This window comes from Macaca thibetana, chromosome 9, assembly GCF_024542745.1.
Source record: "Macaca thibetana thibetana isolate TM-01 chromosome 9, ASM2454274v1, whole genome shotgun sequence".
NCBI lineage: Eukaryota > Metazoa > Chordata > Mammalia > Primates > Cercopithecidae > Macaca > Macaca thibetana.
Window position 1 is genome coordinate 34,741,959 of NC_065586.1, and position 13,362 is coordinate 34,755,320.

General features: G+C 45.6%; 1 protein-coding gene across 1 annotated transcript in view; it reads left to right on the forward strand.

Annotated features, from left to right (window-relative positions):
- The window catches only part of CCNY (cyclin Y), an 876,528-nt gene that overhangs the window by 271,834 nt on the left and 591,332 nt on the right, over positions 1 to 13,362 (forward strand). The window lies entirely within an intron of this gene.

The following is a 13,362-nucleotide window of genomic DNA, read 5'->3' on the forward strand; positions in this document are numbered from 1 at the left end:
TGCACCTGTAATCCCAGCTACACGAGAAGCTGAGGCGGGAGGATTGCTTGAGCCCAGGAGGTCGAGGCTGCAGTGAGTTGGGATTATGCCACTGCACTCCAACCTGGGCAACAGAGTAAGGCCTTGTCTCAAAAAACAAAGGCAAAAATAAATAAATAAATAAATAAATAAATAACTCAAACCAACAGAAAAACAGATATTGCGTGGGACATATTTATATACTAAAACAATAAATAATTTCAATGTATGTCCTAAAAATTGCATGGGACATACTTATACTAAAAAATTCTTCATTACCTGGAATTCTGATATAACTGGGGATCCTGTGTTTTCATTTGCCAAATCTGGCAACCCTATCCCAGGCAACAAAGAAAGCACCTCGGCCGGGTGCAGTGGCTCACGCATGTAATCTGTCTCCAAAACACAAAAGCACCTCCTTCAGCATCACAGTTTGCATCGACACTCAATAAATATCCACATCAAGGAGGAAAACAAAAGCCACTGGGCTGCAGAGAAGAGCAGGGTTATTGGAATCAGCAGAAACATGGTAAATTAAGCTCCTCTTCCTGCCTCAAGCATTTTGAAGGTCATAGTGATGACAACTCTCTAGAAACTCAACCCAAACAGCTCCTCGTTGCTCCAGACCAAACCCGAGGAAGTCGCAGGAGTTTTCAACTTCTCATAATTACTACCCGAAGGCACCATATTGAATGCAGCTTGGGATGCCAGCAGCGTGGTTTGGGACGAGGCCCAGTGCAGTTTTTCCCAGAGCTATTATAGGGAAGTAGTCATGAAACAAGACGGATGTGCTATGGTTGAGAACTGCAGAGCTGACCCAAAATATTTCTAATGTGTGGAACTAGCTGGCAAGCGGAGAGCCTGAGAAAACAAAAAGAGCTGCTTGGCTGCTTTGAAATGCCCAGATCCTCGAAGTGTGGCTTTTCCTCCTTGCTATTAGCTATGTTCCAACAGGCAGAGAGCCAAGGGAGGGATTCCAGTGGGGGCCATCTTGGCAGGCGCACAGTTTGGCCTTGACAGCTTCATTTGGAGGGCAAGAGAGGGTGAGAAGGAGGGAGGGCCCAGGGGAATCGGGAGGCCAGAGGACAAGCCCTTACCTCTGTGGGGTGCCTCAGAGGGTCACCAAAGACACTCACATGTCACTCGTTTCTTGCAAAGACTGCCTGAAACAGGTACTGTTTTCTCCATTTTACAGATGGGGAAAGTGATGTTTCCAAAGTTATCTAGTGGCTCAGAATTCAAACTCAACACTTTTGTTTTGTTTTGTTGAGAGAGGGTGTCTCACTATGCTGCCCAGGCTGGACTCGAATTCTTGGCCTCAAGCAATCCTCCCTCCTCAGCCTCCCAAAGTGCTGGGATTACAGATGTGAGCCACTACTCCCAGCCTCAAATCTTTTTTATTTATACTTTTTAATATTTATAATAAATATATGTATACTTTTAAATTTATTTTTTGCATAGGTAATACATTCACAGAGTTCAAAATCCAAAGTATAGTTGGGGATATAGTGGAAAATCTGTCTCCCTGGGCCCCAGCCTCCTGCCTCTTCTCGGCAGAAGCCTTTGATGTTTTTCATTTCTTATGTAACCTTCCAGATTTTTTTTTTTTTTTTTTTTTGAGACAGAGTTTTTCTCTGTCACCCAGGCTGGAGTGCAGTGGTACAGTCTCAGCTCACTGCAACCTCTGCCTTTCAGGTTCAAGTGATTCTCCGGCCTCAGCCTCCCTAGAAGCTGGGATTACAGGTGCCCGCCACCACGCCCAGCTAATTTTTTTGTATTTTTTTTTTTTTTTTTTTTTTTTTTTTTTTTTGAGACAGAGTCTCGCTCTGTCGCCCAGGCTGGAGTGCAGTGGCGCGATCTTGGCTCACTGCAAGCTCCGCCTCCCGGGTTCACGCCATTCTCCTGCCTCAGCCTCCCGAGTAGCTGGGACTACAGGCGCCCACAACCGCGCCCGGCTAATTTTTTGTATTTTTTAGTAGAGACGGGGTTTCACCGTGGTCTCGATCTCCTGACCTTGTGATCCGCCCGCCTTGGCCTCCCAAAGTGCTGGGATTACAGGCGTGAGCCACTGCGCCCGGCCATTTTTTTGTATTTTTATTAGAGATGGGGTTTCTCCATGTTGGCCAGTTTGGTCTTGAACTCCTGACCTCAGGTGATCTGCCCACCTTGGCCCCCCAAAGTGCTGGGATTACAGGCGTGAGCCACCACACCCAGCCTATAGAGATTTTATAAATACATATTTTTCTGCTTTTCTTTTTTTAGACAGACGATATTTACTATACACACTACTCTGCTATTCTCACTTAAATCAAGCTCTTTCAGTCTTGATCTAGTGCTCCATCTTTTATTATTATTACTATTATTATTTTAGAGACGGGGTCTCACTGTGTTGCCCAAGCTGGACTGCAGTGGCACAATCATAGCCCACTGTAACCTCGAATTCCTGGGCTCAAGCGATCCTCCTGCCTCAGCCTCCTGAGTAGAGGAGCTGGGATTACAGGCACGTGCCACCATGCCAAGCTAATTTTCTTTAGAGACAAGGCCTTGCCATGTTGCCCAGAGCAGTCTCAAACTCCTGGGCCCTTGGCCTCTCAAAATGTTGGATTTTAGGATTATAGGCATGAGCCACTGCACCCGGACTGTTCTTTCTTACCAAAAAAAAAAAAAAAAAAGTATTTTCCCTTTAGAAAATATAGTGAATTTGATAAATACAAAAAAAGGTGGAAAGAATATTGTCTCTTGTCTTGCCCCCGAGAGCCACCGCTGTTAACCATTTGCTGTTTCACTCCAGGCTTTGTTCGTAAATGATTTTGTGTGGACTTTTTCTGCTATACCACAGTCACCTCTTGGGCAGAACTAGGGACAGAAAGACAATGGGGCCAGGTCAGGTGACTCACACCTGTAATCTCAGGAATTTTGGAGGCCAAGGCGAGAGAATCCCTTGAGCTCAGGAGTTCAAGACCAGGCTGGACAACATAGTGAAACCCTGTCTCTTTTAAAAAATTAAAATATTAACTGGGCATGGCGGTGGACACCTGTAATTTTGGGGGGCTGAAGTGGGAGGATTGCTTGAGCCCAGGATGCCAAGGCTGCAGTGGGTCATGATGGTGCCACTGCACTCCAGCCTGGGCAACAGAGTGAGACCCTGTCTCAGGAAAAAAAAAAAAATGATGGGAAGAGAAGAAAGAAAGAAGCAAATTTGCCCAGCGGGTATGGGACTGACATGAGCCAGGAGAGGTCAGCTGAGAAAGTGGGTGGGTATTTTATCCATCTTTTTGAGGACCTCTTTTTTTTGAGCCCCTAGTATCCGCGCTGTGAAAATAGAGATGCTAAGATAAAGCCAGGGCTGGGCATGGTGGTGCACACCTGTGATCCCAGCTACTCAGGAGGCTGAGTCTGGAGATAAAGCCAGGGCTGGGCATGGTGGCACACACTTGTAGTCCCAGTTACTCAGGAGGCTGAGTCTGGAGATAAAGCCAGGGCTGGGCATGGTGGTGCACACCTGTAATCCCAACTACTCAGGAGGCTGAGTCTGGAGAATTGCTTGAACCCGGGAGGTGGAGGTTGCAGTGAACCAAGATCATGCTCCAGCCTGGGTGACAGAGTGAGACTCTGTCTCAAAAAACAAATAAGTAAAAAATAAAAAATAAAACCGAGAGCAGGGGAAAAATGAAGGAACTGGCCGTTTCAACACTACGACAGGTGCTAGGACAGACAGTGAGAAGCACAGTGCACTGACGAAGCCCGAGACGGAGGTGGGAGTCAGAGAGGCCGCTGGGGGGCCGCCCAGAGCTGAGCCGTGGTCACTAGGTAATGGGTGGAGTGGCATTCCTGCAGAAGGGATTGCAGAAGTAGAGACAGTTTGGTGTAGTGGAGCTGGGAAGGGCCAGGTGTGTAATATACAAGGAATTTTGACTTGATCCCAAGGGTAACATGAAGCTCTTGAAAGTTCCAAGGCAGGAAACTGACGCGATTGGATTTGGACTTTGACAACAACCAAGTCTGGCTGCTGGGGGGAAACCCTTAGGAGTGGAGGGGGCGGCGGGGAGTCTGGAGATTGGAGAATTTGTTACGGGACTGTTGTATGTATGCCGGTGAGACAAGGTGGTGGCGTGAACTAAGGTTGTAGGGATGGAGGGACATGGGTGGATTCTTAAGAGGCTACAGATATAAAATTGGTGACTGAGTGGATCAGAATGGCTCACACATGGAGGCCTGGGCATTTATTGACTCAAGATTCCTCACTGGCTCTCCTTTATCTACAAAGATTTAGGCTTCTTGGCTTGACATGGGGATCCTCAGTGACATCACTTCAACCTTGCTTTGTCATCCCTCTCTCTGTCTTTCCCTTCTCTACTTGTACTTGAAGCACGTTGGAATTCAGTGATTCCCTGGACATGCTGTCCCTTCATCTCATGTCCCTCTCCCCACACCTGGGCTTCTGAAAGCATCTCCATCCTTCAAGCCCAGCCCAATGCCACATCTCTAAAGAAAGCCTTGGGAAGCCTGCTCTCCCCTCCTTCCCACTACTCTTTTGTAACGAATCTCCTAACAAGTTGCTTCTCCATCTGGGGAAATACTCACCACATTCTGCATTGTACTTTTTGTGGAGAGAAAAAAAAAGTACTTTTCGTGGCTTTTTTTTTTTTTTTTTTTTTTTTGAGACAGAGTCTTATTTTGTTGCCCAGGCTGGAGTGCAGTGGCACGATCTTGGCCCACTGCAACCTCTGTCTCTCAGGTCCAAGCGATTCTCTTGCCTCAGCCTCCGAAGTAGCTGGGATTACGGGCACATGACATCACACCCAGCTGTATTTTTGTATTTTTAGTAGAGATGGGGTTTCACCATGTTGGCCAGGCTGGTCTCAAACTCCTGACCTCAGGTGATCCGCCTGCCTCAGCTTCCTAAAGTGTTGGGATTACAGGCGTGAGCCATGGTGCCTGGCCAGCTGATTTTTACTACAAAGTTAAAGCCTCCTCCAAGGCTGACACCATACCTGTCTTTGAAGCTCAAAGAATGTTCGTCAAATTCAAATGAGCACTCCCCAGAAAAACTAAATTCAGAGCCAAGAAGGTTTGTGAAATAAAAAAGAATCAGGTGGGCACAGGGGTTTAGCTGGGGAAACAGAGTAAAACCGTGAGAAGACCCCGAAGGCAGGAAGGACCAGCAAGGGTAGGGTTGGTGATAAGGTCGTGACCTTGGGCACAGGATACAGGCTGATGCCCTGGTTTGAGGCCCCGGCTGTGTGCTGTGGTCCTTAGGATTGTGAGGGCCTCCACCCAGAAGCAGAGACCTCGGATGCTGGTAGACCCCAAATAGCACGGAGGGGAGTGTGTGGAGTCAGACCCTAAGCCACTGGCTTAGAGAACACAGAGGGTTCCTGAAACAGTGAAATCCCATTATCTCCTTCCAGAATAAGAACAATGCCTCCTCCTCTAAACTTCCCTGAGCGTTTGTTTGTTTGTTTGTTTTTAAGACACGGTCTTGCTTTGTCATCCAGGCTGGAGTGCATTAGTGCCATCATGGCTCACTGTAGCCTTGAACTCCTGGGCTCACGCGATCTTCTTGCCTTACCCTCCCAAGTAATTAGGCCCACAGGTGTGTGCCACTACACCTGGCTACATTTCTGATTTTTTGTGGAGATGGGGTCTCCCTATGTTGCCCAGGCTGCTCTCAAACTCCTGAGCTCAAGCCATCCTTCCACTTCAGCCTCCCAAAGTGCTGGGTGAGCTGGGCAGGAGCCATTGAACCTGGCTCCCTTACTATCAACTTTCACCACATGTAGGGCCCTGCAGTGACCACAGGCCAGGCTGCCTGTCAGGAGCTCTCATAACTTAGCCTCAAAGCAACTCTTTCAGCTGAGCATCTCTCTTTCAAAATAGAGGTGGAGGAAGCAGGTGAGGAAGAGAACTGCATTGAGAGGGTGTTCTAAGGACAATCCTGGCCTGGGTAGAGGTCTGATGTTCTGGGTGTCACCTTATGAGCCATCAGAAACTAAGGTAAACCTTTGTTCTTCTCAGACTGTACCTTCTGAACAGAGAAACGAAGGACCAATTAAGAGAAAAGAGACGTTCCACAAGATGCATTCTAGATAAGAAATCTAGGGCCAGGTAAAGTGGCTCTTGCCTGTAAATTCAGCTCTTTGGGAGGCCAAGGCAGGAGGATCGCTTGGGGCCAGGAGTTTGAGACCACCCTGGGCAACATTGACTGACTCCTGTCTCTACAAAAAGATATTTTAAAAACTAGCCCAATGTGGTGGTGTGCACCTGTGGTCCCAGCTACTCAGGAGTCTGAGGCAGGACGATCACTTGAGCCCAGGAGTTTGAGGCTGCAGTGAGCTGTGATCACATCACTACACTCCAACCTGGGTGACAAAGTGAGACCCTATCTCTAAAAAAATCAAAAAATTAAAAATTAATTTTTTTTTTCAAGACAGAGTCTCGCTTTGTCGCCCAGGCTGGAGTGCAGTGGTGAGATCTCAGCTCACTGAAGCCTCTGCCTCCTGGGGTCAAGCAATTCTCCTGCCTCAGCCCCTGAGTAGCTGGGATTACAGGCACATGCCACCACACCCAGCTAATTTTGTATTTTTAGTAGAGATAAGGTTTCCATGTTGGCCAGGCTGGTCTCAAACTCCTGACCTCTAATGATCCCCCGCCTCAGCCTCCCGAAGTGCTGGGATTACAGGCGTGAGCCACTGTGCCCGGCAAACATTTTAAATAATGCTTCCTAGCACTGTGGGTATTATATCACAGAGGCCAGAGGCAGCAACCAAGAGAACGTGGAATTCTGGAGTAGAAATGGGAACGATGGGAATAGAGGAAAGAGTAAGACCATGGCGAAGCGTCCCAAACCCTGCATGCATCAGACAACTGCAGTCTCTGAGCCCCATCCTTGTGGCCAGGCACAGCTCAGGTCAGCGGGAACAAACAGTAAATAAATAACTGCTAAGATAAGGAACCCTGGGAGAAGAGGGGGCACCCATCAAGAGGACGAGTTGAAGATACAAGAATGGGAAGGAATCCACAGCGTGAGAGATGGAAAAATGAATACCCCTTCTATTGTAAGAAAGAGGAGGTGGTGTGAACCAGAGAAGCTGGTAGGACTGCAGGTTTGGGGGCTGGAAACAGAGGTATCTCCAAATAAGTGCTTCGCTGTGTGGCATGTTCACTTTTCTCTAGTTCACATGAGACTCCTCCTGTGACTTTGGTTGTTACTGGAGCCCATTCACCCACGTTGCTGCACGTAGCTGGAGTTTATCTTTATTGTTTCCGATGAATACAATTTTCATTGTACCACTTATCCATTCTGCTGTTGATGGACATTTGAGTTCTTTCCAGTCTTGGGATATTTAAAATAATGCTGCTATGTATATTCTTTAATTTTTTTATGTGTTCTTAAATTTATCTTTATTAATTCTTTTTCTTTAGAGATAAGGTTTTGCTCTGTTGCTCAGGCTAGAGTGCAGTGGCACCATCATAGCTCACTGTAACTTCAAACTGCTGGGCTCAAGCGATCCTCCCACCTCAGCCTCCTGAATAGCTGGGACTACAGGTAAGTGCCATGACACTCAACTAATTTTTAAAATTTTTGTAGAGATGGGGGTCTCACTATGTTGCCCAGGCTGCTCTTGAACTCCTGGACTCAAGCGATTCTGCTGACTTGGACTCCCAAACTGTTGGAATTATAGTTGTGAGTCATTGCACCTGGCTTATGTACATTCTTATACACCTCTTTTCATTGCTATGAGCATATTTTTGGGGGGTGTATATCTAGGAGTAGAACTGCTGAATCACGGGGTATGCACATTTTCAACTTTAGAAGACAGTGCCACACTGTTTCCTAAAGAGACTGTTCCAACTAACTCCCACCAGTAATGCATGAAATTTTCAGTTGCTTCACTCCTCAAATAGCCTGTTTTTAAAATTCTAACCATTCTGGTGAGTGGGTAATGGTATTTCATTGTGATTTAAATTTTTATTTCCCCAATTACTAATGAAGTTGAGCATTATTTCATATGTTTATTGACCATCTGGATTTCTGCTTTTGTAAAATTCAGTCTCTTCCCAAAATTTCAGTTGGGTTATCTGTCCTTTTCTTAATGATTTGTAGCAATTCTTTCAATATTCTTGGTATAATCCTTTTGTCAGTTACACCTGTTCTCAGTATCTTTTCCCAGTCTGTGGCAGGCTGGCCTTATTTATTTTGCTCATAGTGTGTTTTCATGATCAGAAGCCTTTAATTTTAATGTAGGCAAATGTATTGATCTTTTTTTAAAAAAGAGCATTAATGCAAGATCATGAAATTCTATATCATCCTCTAAAAGCTTTTTCTGCCTATCACATTTTTTTCTACAGCCTCGCTAGGATAGACTTTTATGCATGGTGTTAGGTGGGGGACAAGTTTCTTTTTTTTTTTTTCCTTGTGGATGCCCAGTTATTCCAGGATCATTTATTTTAAAGTACATTTTTCCCCCACTTCTTTGCAGTGACACCTCTGTCAAGAATCAGCCAGGTGTGGTGGCTCACACCTGTAATCCCAGCACTTTGGGAGGCTGAGGTGGGCAGATCATGAGGTCAGGAGATCGAGACCATCCTGGCCAACATGGTGAAACCCCATCTCTACTAAAGATACAAATAATTAGCTGGGTGTGGTGGCACACACCTGTAGTCCCGCAACTCTGGAGGCTGAGGCACGAGAATTGCTTGAACCCAGGAGGCGGAGGTTGCAGCGAGCCAAGATCGCACCATTGCATTCCAGCCTGGGTGACAGTGCAAGACTCCATCTCAAAAAAAAAAGAAAAAAGGTATCAATGTCTATGTATTTAAGGATCTGTGTTTGGGCCCTCTATTCTGTTCTATTGCTAATTGTTAGACCATCACAGCATTGGCTTATTATTGTACAATTTTATTTTTTTTTTATTTTTATTTATTTATTTTTTTTTTTTTGAGACGGAGTCTTGCTCTGTAGCCCGGGCTGGAGTGCAGTGGCCGGATCTCAGCTCACTGCAAGCTCCGCCTCCCGGGTTCCCGCCATTCTCCTGCCTCAGCCTCCCGAGTAGCTGGGACTACAGGCGCCCGCCACCTCGCCCGGCTAGTTTTTTGTATTTTTAGTAGAGACGGGGTTTCACCGTGTTAGCCAGGATGGTCTCGATCTCCTGACCTCGTGATCCGCCCGTCTCGACCTCCCAAAGCGCTGGGATTACAGGCTTGAGCCACCGCGCCCGGCTATTGTACAATTTTATGAGTCTCGATGCTTAGAAGAGTAACTCTTTCCATCTTGCTTTACTTCAAAGAAGGATCTTCTTTTCTTTTTCCTTTTTTTTTCTTTTCTTTTCTTTTCTTTTTTTTTTTTTTTTTTTTTTTTTTTGAGATGGAGTTTCACTCTTGTCACCCAGGCTGGAATGCAGTGGCAAGATCTCAGGTCACTGCAACCTCCGCCTACCAGGTTCAAGTGATTCTTTTGCCTCAGTCTCCCGAGTAGCTGCGATTACAGATGCCTGCCACCATACCCAGCTAATTTTTTGTATTTTTAGTAGAGATGGGGTTTCAACATGTTGGCCAGGCTGGTCTACAACTCTTGACTTTAGGTGATCCACCAGCCTCAGCTTCCCAAAGTACTGTGATTAGAGGAATGAGCCACCATACCTAGCCCTCTTTTGTTTTTGTTTTTTTAATTGAGACAGGATCTCACTGTCACCCAGGCTGGACCACAGTGGTGCAACCGCAGCTCATTGCACCCTTGAATTTTTGGGCTCAAGAGATCCTCCTGCCTCGGACTCCTGAGTAGCTAGGACTACGGGCATGTGCCATCATGCCCAGCTAACTTTAAAAAAATATTTTGGCCGGGTGCGGTGGCTCACGCCTGTAATCCCAGCACTTTGGGAGGCCAAGGCAGGTGGATCACAAGATCAGGAGGTCAAGATCATCCCGGCCAACATGGTGAAACCCCATCTCTACTAAAAATACAAAAATTAGCTGGGCATGGCAGCACATGCCTGTAGTCCCAGCCACTTGGGAAGCTGAGGCAGGAGAATTGCTTGAACCTGGGAGGCGGAGACTGCAGTGAGCTGAGATCATGCCACTGCACTCCAGCCTGGGTGACAGAGCAAGACTCTATCTAAAAAAAAAAATTGTAGAGACAGGGTCTCACTATGTTGCTCAGGCTGGTTTTGAAACCCTGAGCTCAAGCAATCTTCCTGCCTCGGCCTCCCACAGTGCTGGGATTACAGGTGTGAGTCACTGTTCCTGGCTAAGGGTCTCAATTATTGTTGGCCCTTTGTATTTCATGTAAATTTAAAAATCAGATTGTCAAAAGAAACTCTTGAGATAGAATAGCACTGCATCTATTCATCAATTTAGGGATACCTATATCTTTACAATAGTGAGTCTTTCAGTTCATAAGCATGGCATATCTCTCTCCATTTATTTAGCTGTTTTTAGTTTCCTGAAAAGCTATTTTATAGTTCTCTATATAGGGATCTTACTCATAAGATTTATATAAGATTTATTTTTAGGTACTTTATATTTTTCATATCACTGTAAGTGGTATTCTATTTCAAATCATTTAACCACCATTTGTAACGAAATTTTTGTATACTGACTTTGTATTCAGCAACTTATTGATTTTACCAAGTTCTCTGTAAATCTTAAAAGATTTTCTAAGTACATAATAGCATTGCCTTCAAATAACAGTTGGTCTTTTCTTTGCAGTTGTGGTGCCTCTGATTTCCTTTTCTTGATTTATGACACTGGCCAAGAAATGTTGAATAGCCATGGTGACAGCAGATATCCTTATCTTGTTTCCGACATTAAAGAGAAAGCTTTCAACTCTTTGCCACTAAGTCTTTGGTATTCCCGGAGATTTACTAGGTCTGGCTGTAGATTTCTTTTTTATTTATCCTGTTTGGATTTGGGGGTTTTCGATCTTCTGAAAACTGTGGCTTTATGTCTTTTGTTTTGGAAACTGTTCAGCTAAAACTCCTCAAATATTGCTTCTGCTCCCTTTTCTCCTTTATTTGTGGAACTCCAATTAAATCAATTTAGACCAGCACTAATACAACCTACTGAATCTGTGTCCATGCTGGGGCTATTAAGCATTTGTGTTATATATCAGTATGTGACTATTAAGCATTTGAAATGTGATTAGTGCAATTGAGAAACTGAATTTTTATATTTTATTTAACTGCAATTAATTTAAATTTAAATAACCACATATAGCTAGTGGCTACCTATTGAATGGTGCAGATTTAGAACCTTCCAACTCTGTCATAAATGTCTTTTGCTCTCTCCTCTGTATGTTCTATCCTTCCCATCTATCTTCCAGTACCCTTATTCTCTCTTCAGTTGTGTCTAATCTATGTTACATCTTTCTATTATGTTCTGAATTTTATCTATTTTACTTTTCACTTCGAAAATTTCTTCTGATTTCTTGTTCTGGTTATCAATGTATTGCTTCTTGCCTCCAAATTCATCCTTTTAGGCCAGGCATGGTGGCTCATGCCTGTAATCCCAGCACTTTGGGAGGCCAATGTAGGCAGATCACCTGAGCTCAGGAATTTGAGACCAGCCTGGCTAACATGGTGAAACCCCATCTCTACTAAAAATACAAAAATTAACTGGGCATGGTGGTGGGCACCTGTAATCCCAGCTACTCAGGAGGCTGAGGCAGGAGTATCACTTGAACCCAGGAGGCGGAGGTTGCAGTGAGCCGAGATTATGCCATTGCACTCCAGCCTGGGCAAGAAGCGTGAAACTCCATCTCAAAAACAAAACAAAACAAAGCAAATTCACCCCTTTCGATGCTCTGTGAAAGTGGATCTTGTCCCTTAACTATTTTTTCCCATGCTAGCAGACACCAAGGCTTTCTCAGTGGAGAATGATGGACAGACACTGCAGGTGAAAGTCCCAGTGTATTCGGCTGGGCAGGCTCTTGCAGAGGGCATGGTTTTTCCGGTGCAGGCTTCTGCAGTGAGTGCAGCTTCCTCAGCACCCAGCTCCAGCAATGCACCCAGTACTCCCTCCCCTGGCACTTTTGTAGTAGAGCATCTCATCTCTAGTGACGTCCTTCCCTGTAGACAGCTTTCCCCAGCACCCTAAAGGGCAGTGTATTGGTCTGTTTTCACACTGCTGATAAAGACATACTTGAGACTGGGCAACTTACCAAAGAAAGAGATTTAATGGATTTACAGTTCCACCTGGCTGGGGAGGTCTCACAATCATGGCAGAAGGCAAAAGACACATCTCACAGGGCAGCAGACAATAGAAGAGGGCTTGTGCAGGGGAACTCCTCTTTTTAAAACCATCAGATCTCATAAGACTTATTCACTATCACGAGACCTGCCCCCATGATTCAATTACCTCCCACTGGGTCCCTCCCACAACATGTGGGAATTCAAGATGAGGTTTGGGTGGGGACACAGCCAAATCACATCAGGCAGATTTCCAGCATTTCCACCAGTGCAGCAGCTCAGCAACTTCTCTGCCTTCCAGTGAGCCAGAGCTATCCATGGCCTCTCAACAGGGTCAGAATCTGAGCCCTGGACATGGGCTAAGGTGCTCTATCTCAGTCCTGGAGTTAGCGACTGCTCTTCAAATCTGCCAGTTCTATATTTTTTAGAGGCATTTACTTCTTACTAGTCAATCCCTTGCTACTCTAATGCTTTGATTTTTGTTGTTGTTGTTGTTGTTTGGAGACAGAGTTTCACTCTTGTTATCTAGACTGGAGTGCAGTGGCACAATCTCGGCTCACTGCAACCTCCGCCACCTGGGTTCAAACGATTCTCTTGCCTCAGACTCCCGAGTAGCTGGGATTACAGGTGCCTGCCACCACACCCTGCTAATTTTTTATAATTTTAGTAGAGATGGGGTTTCACCATGTTGGCCAGGCTGGTCAGGCTGGTCTCGAACTCCTGACCTCAGGTGATCCACCCACCTCAGCCTCCCAAATGTTGGGATTACAGGCATGAGCCACTGCACCCAGCTCTAATCCTTTGTTATAGTAATTTTTTTTTTTTTTTTCCCCTAGACAGGGCCTTGCTCTGTCACCCAGGCTTGAGTGCAGTGGTATGATCATGGCTCACTACAGCCTTGACTGGGCTCAATCGATCCACTCATCTCAGCCTCCTGAGTAGCTGGGATTACAGGCATACATCACTGGACCTGGCTAATTTTTGTATTTTTTTTGTGGAGATGGGGTGTTGCCATGTTTCTCAGGGTGGTCTCAAACTCCTCAGCTCAAGCCCTCCTCCTGCCTTGGCCTTTGAAAGTGCTGGGATTACAGGTGTGAGCCACCGTGCCTGGCCAATAATTCTTTATATTGAGTTTCCCTGTTTAAATTACAATGTGTTT